The sequence below is a fragment of the Apodemus sylvaticus genome, chromosome 17 (genome assembly GCF_947179515.1).
Source record: "Apodemus sylvaticus chromosome 17, mApoSyl1.1, whole genome shotgun sequence".
Taxonomy (NCBI): Eukaryota; Metazoa; Chordata; class Mammalia; order Rodentia; family Muridae; genus Apodemus; species Apodemus sylvaticus.
This window is the reverse complement of record NC_067488.1, coordinates 46,393,910-46,406,751: the sequence shown is the minus strand read 5'-3', so window position 1 is coordinate 46,406,751 and position 12,842 is coordinate 46,393,910. Positions and strand designations below refer to the sequence as shown.

The window sequence follows — 12,842 nt, the reverse complement described above, 5'->3', positions numbered from 1 at the left end:
TGGGTCAGAACTAGGTAGCTCCACGAAGCCATTTTTCTCAGTGTTTGTTCCATGGATCTCCATGATTTCTTATTGCCAAGGACCACTCTCAGCTTAAAGATGGGTTCCTGAAAAATGGGTGTTTGGGAGCAGTGAAAGAAGCAGTTGAAGTCAGTGACAGAGTACAAGCACACAGCTCAGTCCTCTGCTGTGACAGGTCTCTGTGTGACAAGTTTCACAGACTGAGGCATTAGACTTCAAAAGAGGAAGGGAAAGCATTGGGGGAATGAATGTAAATCAAAATTTCATAAGGATGTGTACTGGCTGGTTTTGTGTGTCAACTTGACACAGTCTGGAGTTATCACAGAGAAAGGAGCTTCAGTTGGGAAAGCGCCTCCATGAGATCCAGCTGTGGGGCATTCTCTCAATTAGTGATCAGGGGGCAGGGCCCCTTGTGGGTGGTGCCATCCCTGGGCTGGTGCTCTTTGGTTCTATAAGAGAGCAGGCTGAGTAAGCCAGGGAAAGCAAGCCAGTAAGTAACATCCCTCCATGGCCTCTGTATCAGTTCCTGCCTCCTGACCTGCCTGAGTTCCAGTCCTGACTTCCTTTAGTGATGAACTGCAACATGGAAGTGTAAGCTCAATAAACCCTTTCCTCTCCAACTTGCTTCTTGATCATGATGTTTATGCAGGAATATAAACCCTGATTAAGACAAATTGGTACCAGCGTAGTGGGGTATTCCTATGACAACCTGACCATGTTTTGGGGAGGACTGTGGAAGGACTATGGAACATTGGGCTAAATGGTCCATTCGATGTTAAGAGCTCTGTGGAATGTTCTGTAGGAGCCTGGAAGATAATGTTGAGAACAGTTCAGAAGATGGAGGCCTGGCTTGTGAAATTTCAGAGGGAAGATTAAAGACTTTGAAAGGGGCCATGTTTTGATTGTGAAGATTCTGTGGTTTTGGTTAGCTGGGGCTGAAGAATCAGCTGTGAGTAACAAGATACCAGAACCACTAAATCGAACCTTTGTGTTACTGGGACTATTGATGCTGGTTAGCGGGAGCTAAGAAAATAGCGGTGATTAAGAAGAAACCAGCATCACTGAGGTGAAATCTTCCGGGAAGTGTTTTTTGAGAGCACAGAGAGTGTGTTCCAGAGATAGCCACAGTTGTGTTTTGTGCTGTGGCTGGACGTGGTACTGTGTAAGAGTCATCCAGATGGTACTGGTTTTGAAGGCATGAAGGAGTCATGAAGAGCAGCTGAGGCTCTTGGCACAGTGAGAGGCCACAGAAGGCCATTGGTGAAGGTGCAGCCTCAGTTGCAATTGACGGCCCAGGACTTGAAGGGGTCATGCGTAGCAGCAGAGGCTTGTCACCATGAAGAGAGTCTATGGGAGGCTATTGGTGAAGCCTAATTACAGTGGAAGATAACAGTGTTTTGCAGATGTGAGTACCATGCGATGACCACCAAGAACAGCAGCAGCAGTGGAGTACAGGCAGCTGGAGCCTAGAAGACAAGCTGTATGCTACAAAGGGCAGGACTGAAGAAGTGACCCAAGCCCTTGGTGGAACCCAGAAGATTGTGAGTTTGATCCCAGACATTGAACCATTGGAGTTTGAGTTTTGCTTTTGGTTGTGACTGTGCCCTGATGTTTCCCTCTTGAAGGAAGAAAGTATTTTAGTGGAGCCCACAGTTAAGAGACTTTGAATTTTTAAAAAAGACTTTGAATTTTAACGATATTGGACATTTTAAAGTGATTGAACTTTTAATATGTAAAGACTGTGGGACTTTTAAAGTAATTTAGATCTTGGGGAGGAATAAGAAAGTAAGGGTTGAGGCTTAATAGTGATGTGTTTGTGTGTCAACTTGACAAGGGGTCAATTGTACTGGCTAGTTTCGTGTGTCAACTTGACACAGGCTGGAGTTATCACAGAGAAAGGAGCTTCAGTTGGGGAAGTGCCTCCATGAGATCCAGCTGTGGGGCATTTTCTCAATTAGTGATCAAGGAGGGAGGGCCCCTTGTGGGTGGTGCCATCCCTGGGCTGGTGCTCTTTGGTCTATAAGAGAGCAGGCTGAGTAAGCCAGGGAAAGCAAGCCAGTAAGTAACATCCCTCCATGGCCTCTGCATCAGTTTCTGCCTCCTGACCTGCCTGAGTTCCAGTCCTGACTTCCTTTAGTGATGAACTGCAATGTGAAAGTGTAAGCTCAATAAACCCCTTCCTCCCCAACTTGCTTCTTGGTCATGATGTTTGTGCAGTAATAGAAACCCTGACTAAGACAGGATGGAACCCCTCTGAAAGATAAGGAGACCAAAAATGGGATGAGGGGCATGCCCTCTGTTCCGGAAAAAGAAAAAAGAAAAAAAAGGGCAAAATATGGAGACAGAGGAAGGTACAAGTAAACTGAATCCTCGGGCCCCTGACTTTAACATCTTAAGCTTACCCAGAGCAACATCAGGAAGTGCAGGATTAGATCTTGCAGTAGACAAAGAGTATATATTCTCTATTTATGAGGGAGTACATTGATCAAGCATGGACTAATTATGGCCCCAGATAAAATTCAACATAAGAAGCCAATAAATTATTTGGGAAAAACAATTCGTAATGAATACATTATATCTCAAAAATTGCAACTTAGTATTGATAAATTAAAGACACTTAAAATTTTTCTAAAATTATTGCAAACTATTAATTGGATTAGACCTTATCTAAAAATTACCACTGGATAATTGCATCATTTATTTGAAATTCTTAAAGGAGATCCTGATCCTAAATCTAAAAGACAGCTTACAAAAGAAGCCTTAAAACAATTAGAATTATAGAACAAAAGATGCAAGCTGTTAAAGTAAAACAGATAAACTATCTAAAAACACGGTCCCTTATTATACTTAAAACATCTTATACCCCTACTGCATGTTTATGGCAAGAAGGTGTATTGGAATGAACTTATCTCCCTCATACTCAAGTAAAAATGGTATCTTCTTATCCTTTTATGTGTAGTCAATTAATTATTAAAGGAAGGTTAAGATCCAGGGAACTATTTGGCAAAGAAATGCATGAAATTGTTATTCCCAATAATAAGGAAGAATTGGAGTATTTACTTCAAACTGCAGATGATTGGAGAATTGCATTAGCTCATTATATGTGACAAATTAAATATCATGTACCTCAACACCCTATATGAAAGTTTCTAGAAGAAACAGTAATAATCTTTCCTTCTTAGATAGCATTGGAACCTATTTCCAATGCCTTCTTGGTATTTACAGATGGGTCATCCAATGGAATTTCAGCTGTCTATATAAAAGATAGATCTGTGATTATTAAAAAGGCAAAAGAAATTTCTGCAGAGCAGGCAGAAATTATTGCAGTTGTTACTGCTCTTGAACATATACCTGAAGAGTTTAACCTTATACAGATTCAAAATATATAGTTTGTTTATTTCCAGATATAGAGACAGCTCTTATATTTATTTGGTAATGCAAAATTATATCACTCTTGCTTCAGTTGCAAAATATAATTCAATCAAAAAAAAAGAAAAAATTTATGGAACATATCAGAAGAAATACTGGCCTGCCAGGTCCATTGGCTTTAGGAAATGCTATGGCAGGTTTGTTGACAAAAGAACACTTGATTGCTATTATGGTTGAACAAGCATTTGAAAGTCATGCTTTACATCATCAGAATGCATTGGCCTTGAGAAGGATGTTCAATTAGACATGAGAACAGGCTAGGCAAATTGAGAAGGACTGTGAACATTGTCCTGATGTATATCATCCATTAAAAATGGGAGTTACTCCAAGGGGCCTTAAGGCTCAAGTTTTGTGGTAAATGGATGTAACTCATATCCTGGAATTTGGAAAGCTGAGCTATGTACATGTTACTATAGATACCTATTCTCCTGTGGTCATGGCCACTACAAGAACCAGGGAGGCTGTGAAAGATGTCATACAACATCTTATTACATGCTTCTCCTCCTTAGGTGTCCCAAAAAGAATTGAAACTGATAATGCTCCAGCATATACTTCTCAAGCTTTTGCAAAGTTTTGCATTCAATGGGGTATAGAACATACAATGGGAATTCCATATAATCCTCAAGGTCAGAGAAAGGACTCATCAAAATCTCTCTCTCTCTCTCTCTCTCTCTCTCTCTCTCTCTCTCTCTCTCTCTCTCTCTCTCTCTAAGTCAAAGAAAAAGTTACTGGAAAGAAACAGAATAATTGAAGGTAATTTGAATTTAGCCAGTATGAACCAAAATGTAACTTTTCTTTCTTTCTTTTTTTTAATGTTTATTGAATATAATCTTTATTTACATTTCAAATGCTAAAACCTTTCCTGGTTTCCCCTCTACTGAAAACCACCAACATCCCTCCCAACCCCTGCCTCCAAATATATGCCCCTCCCCCCAGCCCACTTCCCCTTCCCCCTCGATTTTCCTTTGTTTGGGCATCTATTAAGCCTTCACCAGACCAAGGACCACTCCTCCCACTGATGCCCGACAAGGCATTGCTCTGCCACATTTTTGGCTGGAACCATGTGTGCCCCTTGGTTGATGGTTTAGTCCCTGGGAGTCCTGGGGCGGCTAGGTGGCCGACATCTTTGTTCTTCCCATATGGCTGTAAACCCTTTCAGCTCCTCTGGACCACCCTCCAACTCCTCCACTGGGGACCCCATGCCCAATCCAATGGTTGACTGCTAGCATCTGCCTCTCTATGTGTAAGGCTCTGACAGGGCCCTTTCAGAGACAACCATGACATACTCCTTTTGGTATGCACTTCTTGTTGTCCATAATAGTGTCAGGGTTTGGTGATTGTTTATAGGATGGGTAGGGAAGGGTAGGGAAGGGAAGTCTCTGTGTGACCTTTCCTTCAGTCTCTGCTCCACACTTTGTCTCCTTTATTGCTCCTGTGAGTATTTTGTTCCTTTTCTCAGAGGAACCAAAGCACCCCTACATCGGTCTTCCTCCTTTTTGAGCTTCCTATGGTCTGTGAATTGTAACTTGTTTATTTTGAGCTTTTGGGCTAGCATCCACTTATCAGTGAGTGCAAACCATTCCTGTTCTTCCCCCCCCCCCCATATATTCTTCATTTACATTTCAAGTGATTTCCCCTTTCCTGGCTCCCCACTCCCTGAAAATCCCATAAGCCCTCTTCCCTCCCTGTTCCCCCATCCATCCCTGCCCACTTCCCTGTTCTGGTATTCCCCTACACTTCTGTACTGAGCCTTTCCAGAACCAGGGGCAACTACTTCCTTCTTCTTGGACATCATTTGATATGTGGATTGTGTCTTGAGTATTCCAAGCTTTTAGGCTAATAACCACTTATTAGTGAGTGCATACCATGAGTGTTCTTTTGAGCATGGGTTACCTCACTTAGGATGATGTTCTCCAGCTCCATCCACCATTTGTGTTCTTTTGTGTTTGGGTTACCTTGCTCAGGATGACACTTTGTAGTTCCATCCATTTGCCTTAGGATTTCATGAATTCATTGTTTTTAATAGCTTAATACTACTCCATTGTGTATATATACCACAATTTCTGTATCCATTTCTCTGTTGAAGGACATCTGTGTTCTTTCCAGCTTCTGGCTATTATAAGTAAGGCTCCATGAACACAGTGGAGCATGTGTCCTTATTGCATGTTGGAGCATTTTCTGGCTATATGCCCAAGAGTGGTATAGCTGGGTCCTCAGGTAGTACTTTGTCCAGTTTTCTGAGGAATCTCCAAACCGATTTCCAGAGTCATTTTACCAGCTTGCAATCCCACCAACAATGGAGAAGTGTTCCTCTTTTCCCACATCCTCTCCTGCATCTGCTGTCCCCTAAGCTTCTATTTTGTGGAATAGTTTGAAGAGTATCGGGATTACGTCTTCTTTGGAGATCTGATAGAATTCCCCACTAAATTCATCTGGTCCTGGACTTTTTTTTTTTTTTTTTTTTTTTGATGAAAGACTATTAACAACTGCTTCTATTTCCCCAGGACTTATGGGACAATTTAGATGGTTAATCTGATCCTGTTTTAACATTGGGACCGGGTATGTATCTAGAAAGCTGTCCATTTCATTCAGATGTTCAAACTTTGTTGAGTATAAGCTCTTGTAGTAGGATCTGATGCTTTTTTAAATTTCCTCAGTTTCTGTTGTTGTTTCTCCTTTTTCATTTCTGATTTTATTAATTTGGATAGTGCCTCTGTGCTCTCTGGATAGTCTGGCTAAGAGTTTATTTATCTTGTTGATTTCCTCAAAGAACCAGCACCTACTTTTGTTGATTCTTTGTATAGTTCTTTTTGTTTCTATTTGGTTGATTTCAGCCCTGAGTTTGATTATTTCTTGCCGTCTACTCCTTTTTTGTGTATTTGTTTCTTTTTGTTCTAAAGCTTTCAGGTACACTGTCAAGCTGTTAGTGTGAGCTTTTTCTCCTTTTTTTTTTTTTTTTTTTTTTTTTTTTGGAGTCACTCAGAGCTATGAGCTTTCCTCTTAGCACTGCTTTCATTGTGTCTTATAAGTTTTGGTATGATATATCTTCATTAAATTCTAAAAGTCTTTAATTTCTTTATTTCTTCCATTACCAAGCTATCATTGAGAAGAGCATTATTCAAAGTCCACATGCATATGTGTTTTCCATTGTTTTTGTTTGAACTTAAGACCAGTCTCAGGCTGTGGTGATCTGATAAGGTGTATGGAATAATTTCAATATTTGTGTATCTGTCGAGGCCTGTTTTGTGACCAATTATATGGTCAATTTTAGAGAAGGTACCATGAGGTGCTGAGAAGAAGGTACATTCTTTTGTTTAAGGATGGAATGTTCTATAAACATCTGTTAGATCCATTTGGTCCATGACTTCAGTTAGTTCACTGTGTCTCAGTTTAGTTTCTATTTCCATGATTTGTCCATTGTTGAGAGTATGGTGTTGAAGTTTCTCACTTTTATTGTTTGGGGTGCAATGTGTACTTTGAACTTTAGTAAAGTTTCTTTTATGAATGTGGGTGCCCTTGTGTTCATAGCATAGATGTTCAGAATTGAGAATTCATCTTGGAAGATTTTTCCTTTGACCAGTATGAAGTGTCCCTCATGTTTTTTGACAACTTTGGTTGAAAGTCAATTTTATCTGATATAAGAATGGTCACTCTAGCTTGTTTCTTGGGACCATTTGCTTAGAAAATTGTTTTCCAACCTTTGACTCTGAAGTAGTGACTGTCTTTGTGTCTGAGGTGGGTTTCTTGTATGCAGCAAAATGTTGGGTCATGTTTATGTATCCAGTTTGTTAGTCTATGTCTTTTTACTGGGGAAATTGAGACCATTGATGTTAAGAGGTATTAAGGAAAAGTGATTGTTGCTTACTGTTATCTTCTTTGTTAAAGGTGACATTCTGTTTGTGTAGCTATCTTCTTTTGGGTTTGTTGAAAGAAGATTGCTTTATCGCTTTTTCTAGCATGTCATTTCCTGCCTTGTGTTGGTAATTTTCACCCATTATCCTTTGTAGGGATGGATTTGTGGAAAGATATTGCATAAATTTGCTTTTGTCATGGGATGTCTTGTTTTTTCCATCTATGGTAATTGAGAGTTTTGCTGGGTATAGTAGTCTGGGCTGACATTTATGTTCTCTTAGAGTATTATGACATCTGCCTAGGATCTTCTAGCTTTCATAGTCTCTGGAGAGAAGTCTGGTGTAATTCTGACAGATCTGCCTTTATATGTTACTTGCCCCTTTTCCCTTACTGCTTTTAATATTCTTTCTTAGTTTAGTGTATTTGATGTTTTAATTATTATGTAATCGGAGGATTTTCTGCTCTGGTCTAGTCTGTTTGGAGTTCTGTAGGCTTCTTGTATGTTCATGCGCATCTCTTTCTTTAGTTTAGGGAAGTTTCTTCTATAATTTTGTTGAAGATATTTACTGGTCCTTTAAGATGTAAATCCTCACTCTCTTCTATACCTATTATCCTTAGGCTTGGTCTTCTCATTGTGTCCTGGATGTCCTGGATGCTTTGAGTTAGGAGATTTATGCATATTGCATTTTCTTTGATTGTTGAGTCAATGTTTTCTATGGTAGCTTCAGCATCTGAGATTCTTTCTTGTATTCTGTTGTTGATGCTTGCATCTATGACTTATGAGTTCTTTCCAAGGTTTTCTATCTCCAGAGATGTCTCACTTTGTACTTTCTTTATTGTTTCTACTTCTATTTTTAGATCCTGGATAGTTTTGTTCAGTTCCTTCACTTGTTTGTTTACATTTACCTGAAATTCTTTAAGGGATTTTTCTATGTTGTTCTGTCTGTCTTGAAAAACTCATTTTGTAGACCAGGCTGACCTGAAATTCACAGAGACAGTCCTGGCCTCTGCCTCCTCAGAACTGGGATATATCCCATGCACTGAGAAGACATAGTTTGACAGAGCCAGGCTAACTCCATGACAGGCTGCAAACTGGTAGTTTGGGAGAGTAGGCCAAGTTTCTGTTTCTCTGAATTGGAATAGCCCAAAATAGTCCATATCAGGAAAAACTACCTGTCACAAAACCCAATCAGGAAGCTGTCCCATGACCTAGCCTGAGAAAACTTCACGGGCAGCCATTCAGGAGCTGTAGAAGGTGTCCCACCACCTAATTTGAGCCAAGTATAGTTATTCAGTAAAACTCTCCCAATGCCTGGAGATAGAACCAACCAATCAAGGGAAAGAAAGGTAAAGCACCCACTCCTACCCTAACAGGCATTCCATTGACCTGTGCATACCTGTGCAAAGTCCACACTTCTGTCTTCCATCCAGACAAGTGAATGCAGCTTCTTCACAAAGTAAATGATCTTTGCTGCTGCATTATATTTGAGTCAGGGATATCATCCTTCACAAGTCATGGATTCTTACAGAACCACCAGCACCAGGATAAAGATCATTTTTATACATATATGCATGGATGTCAGTCTGTCAGTTTGTGTCTGTTTCTATCCCACAGTGCTGAAGCTTCAGGTAGGTGCCCCAAGCTCACCTTTTGTGTGTACATTGGGAATCTGAACTCAGGCAACACTTTACACATTGAGTCATCTGCCTAAGCCTTTGTTTGCTTGTTTGTTTGTTTGTTTGTTTGTTTTGAGAAAGTCTTGGGTAACCCAGACTAGGCTCCCACTTGCTTTGTAGCTGAGTCTGGTCTTGAATCCTCTGGCTACACAAGAGTAAATTTGGATGAATAAACCCCTGTAAAAAAAACAAGGGTTTGTGGCCTGTCTGAGATCTCAGCACCAGGGGACAGAGGTAAGTGGATCCTGGGAGCTCACTTGGCTGTTCTTGTCCAAATAACAAGCTCCAGGTTCAGTGAGAGACCTTGTGTCAAAAACTAAGATGGCAGACAAGAGAGGCAGATACCTAACAACAACCTCTTACCTCCAACAATCTCTCACAGGCAGGAACTCAATCAGTAGGTAGGTACAAAGAGTCTTGCACACACATGCTAGGTAGGCATAAAGAGGCATGACTGACTGACACACAGGAAGTTAACAAGATGAAATTGCTGGTACCCACCACCAGGAGTCAGTGTTGCCTATCTACTGTTCAAATCACAGCAGACCTGTTTTCTTGTCTGGACTCCTCAGCTGAGTTAAGTTGTTTAATGTAAGCTACAGCTTCCCTTTCTGCAGGCTTCTTTCCTCTCTGCCGGCTTCATTCTTCATGGTACAAAAGGATTGTGTGCGTGTGCGTGTGCGTGTGTGTGTGTGAGAGAGAGAGAGAGACAGAGACAGAGACAGAGACAGAGACAGAGAGAGAGCGTTGAGACAAAGCCTCAGACTTATATAGCCCAGGCTGTCCTCCATCTTGATTGGTGGTTAGAAATGACCTTGAATTGATCTTCCTGACTCCACTTCCTGAGTGAAGGATTACAGTGAGCACAACCTGACCTAGTTTATGCAGTGCTGGGAACAGAACCCCAAACTTCATGCATCCTGGGCTAGTTACATTCCCTCACTCCCCAGCCCTCTGAAATCCACTGTTAATTTTGGAAATCTTCCCCTTCTTCTAAGTCTGCATGTTGGCGGCTCACACTATGGAAGGGGTTACTGTTTTCTTGCTGATGTTTTTGTGTCACGTGTTTGAGATGAGCTCTCATTTACGTAGCCCAGGCTGGCCTTGAGATCTCTGTTCTTCTGCTCCCACCTTCTGAATTCCGGGATTACTGTGGCTGAGGTTTCTGTTTTCCACTTCTTTCCTTCTTTTCTTCCTTTTATTTAAATTTGTTTTGGGGACAGGGTCTCCCTATTATGTAGCCCTGGTTGCCTTGGAAATTGCTATGAAGCTGTGGCTGGCCTCAACTCACAGATCCACCCTGCCTCTGCCTGCCAAGTACATGCAATGAAAGACATGCAACAGCACGACTTGCCAAGGTTTCTGTTTTCTTTTCCTGCTCTGAGACCCCAGTAACCCAGCACCTCTGCTGGAAAGGGAAGTCATGTGGAGTAAACACGCATCCAGTTTCTTAAGTATACTAGCACCACAGTATGAATTATTATGTATGTGTTACTATGTATGCTTTATAAGAAAAATAGGTTTAGGTATGCATTTTTTGAAGTGTGTGTGTATATGTGTGTGTGTGTGTGTGTGTGTGTGTGCGTGCGCGCGTGTGCCTTTACTTCCCAAATGCTGGCACCATTGTTGCAGTCTGACTGGCACAGGGTCTAAGCAAACACAGCCCCAGTGAAACCATTATCATCCAAGAAAATCATCTACACCCAGACACAGGTGAAACTGGAATATTGCTTCCAATTTTATTGGGCTAAAAAGTATTATTTTTTCATGAAGGAGCAGTTCAGTGACTTATGCAGAGTTAGTGACTTAGGCTGAGCTGTTGGTCCTCCAAGGTAGGTGGGAGCTGAGGAGCCAAAGAGAGCAAGCTGCAGAGTGCCAGGTTCCCCGGGGTGGCAGGTCACTCAGACGGTCAGCTTTGTGGTTGGTGGGCGTCTAGATGAAGGGATGTCTGAAGCCCCGAGTTTCTTCTTGGTGGTTGGTCAATGTCTCAGTGGGCATGTCTGTTGGAGGTGGAGTCTGTGGACGCTGGGTCTAGCCTTCCTATAACTAGGACATGTATGTAAATGAGACCTAAACCCTCCAGTGTACTGAACACATCACTGAATAGTTTGAGCTGAGTTCAGGCAAGAGGCTTCCCTGTCACTGCACTGATTGTCTTCCTCGGTCTGTAAGCTTGGAGCCTGGGGATGGGTTTCTGAGGCCAGAAGTTCTTATGAAAATGGTTGAAGTTCTACAGCCAATTCCAGGAGACCCAGACCCAAGATCATGCACTAGGTGGTGAGCAGAGGACAGGAGGTGCAGTGTCTAGGGAATGGTTTTACCTGGCGGCTGAAGTGGAGGCCTGCCCATCCCAAGGGTGAGAAAGGAATCCCCGTGCAGACCACCATGGTGAAGGGACTCTGAGGCTGAAATGCCAGAGAAAGAATGAACTTGCTGACAAGATGAGAGCAAGCAGGCAAACAACAAACGCTTCCTTCTTCCATGTCCTGTGCAGGCTTCCAGTAAGAAGCACGGCCCAGAGTAGAAGTGGGTTTTCCCTGCTCAAAAGATCTGGATTGAAGTTGTGTCTTTCTGCCTCAAGCATTGGATTAAAGGTATGACTTCCACCTCAATGATTTAAATTAGAAATACATCTTTCCTCTTCAAATAAAAAAAAATGTCCCTCACAGGTGTGCCCCTTCTTTTCAGGTTTTAGTTAATTCCGAATGTAGTAAGTTGACAGCCCAGAACAGCCAGCACACTAGGTTTCAATTTCCAGACAGTAAAGGCCTCAGGGAGAAAGGAGCAGACAGCCTGCCCTTTGCTGACCTCTGATTGGCTGCAATTCTGGGGCGGTGAGGAGGACAACTCCAGCTTTTCCATTACAGAGATAATCAAACTTCTCCCCTCCCATTCCTCCTGATTGACACATCAGAAAGACACACTAAGGATGTATTTAAACTGGATCAGAGGACCTTTGTTCTGATTAATTTTATCTCTAGAGAAGACCTTATAGACTGTTGGTTGCCAGGGACCAGCCTCGGTTAGGAGAGAGGTTCTGAAGGAACACGGACTTGAAGACAAATCATGGGTACAAGCTGACAGCTTTGTGAAGATCACCAGACATCTCAGCTCTCACATCCCAAACCCCAGGCTTTTATTCACATATCAATTCAGTGGTCCACCCAGCTTCCCTTTCCCCCACCAATCAGCATTTTTGACCTTAGCTGATGAACTGGCAAAGCCACAGAAAATAGGAACCAAAACTGTAGCCATGAAATGTCCAGCATGGGAAGACACGTCAGCAACTTCACCTATTTCTCCCCTACCACCTGCCATTGGCCTAAGACAAGGTCTCAGTGGGAAGCCCTGTGGTAACACCCATTAAAGAATCCTGACTTCAAGCTGGTCATCATGGCACACGCCTTTAACCCAAACATTCAGGAGGCAGATACAGGTGGATCTTTGTGAGTTTAAGGCTAGCCTGATATACAAAGGAAGTCCAGGACATCCAGGCCTAGTTACACACAGGAAACTTGTCTCTGCAAATGAACAAACAAACAAAAAACAAACAAACCAAATCTTGCCTTCTGCAACTAAACCAAGAGCAAGCCCCATTTGAACTATCTACTTCTCTCTGTGTAACTTCCAACTGCCTCTGTCTGTTGTCCCTTGTCTGATGTCTGTGTGTCCCTAAGAATGGCCTTTGCTCCTTATGTATTCAAGAGTACATGCACAGTATCAGACAGGAATGAGGGATCATATTCTATAGAAAATTTCAGGAGTTTGACAAGGTGGCTTAGCTACTGTTCTATTGCTGTGAGAAGACACCATGAACAAGGCAACTTATAAAAGCATTTAACTGGGGGCTTGCTTACACTTTC

At 42.0% G+C, this 12,842-nt stretch overlaps 1 protein-coding gene across 12 annotated transcripts in view; it reads left to right on the top strand.

Annotated features, from left to right (window-relative positions):
• The window catches only part of LOC127668176 (apolipoprotein L3-like), a 124,529-nt gene that overhangs the window by 100,285 nt on the left and 11,402 nt on the right, over window positions 1–12,842 (top strand). The gene's annotated exons all lie outside the window — the stretch shown is intronic.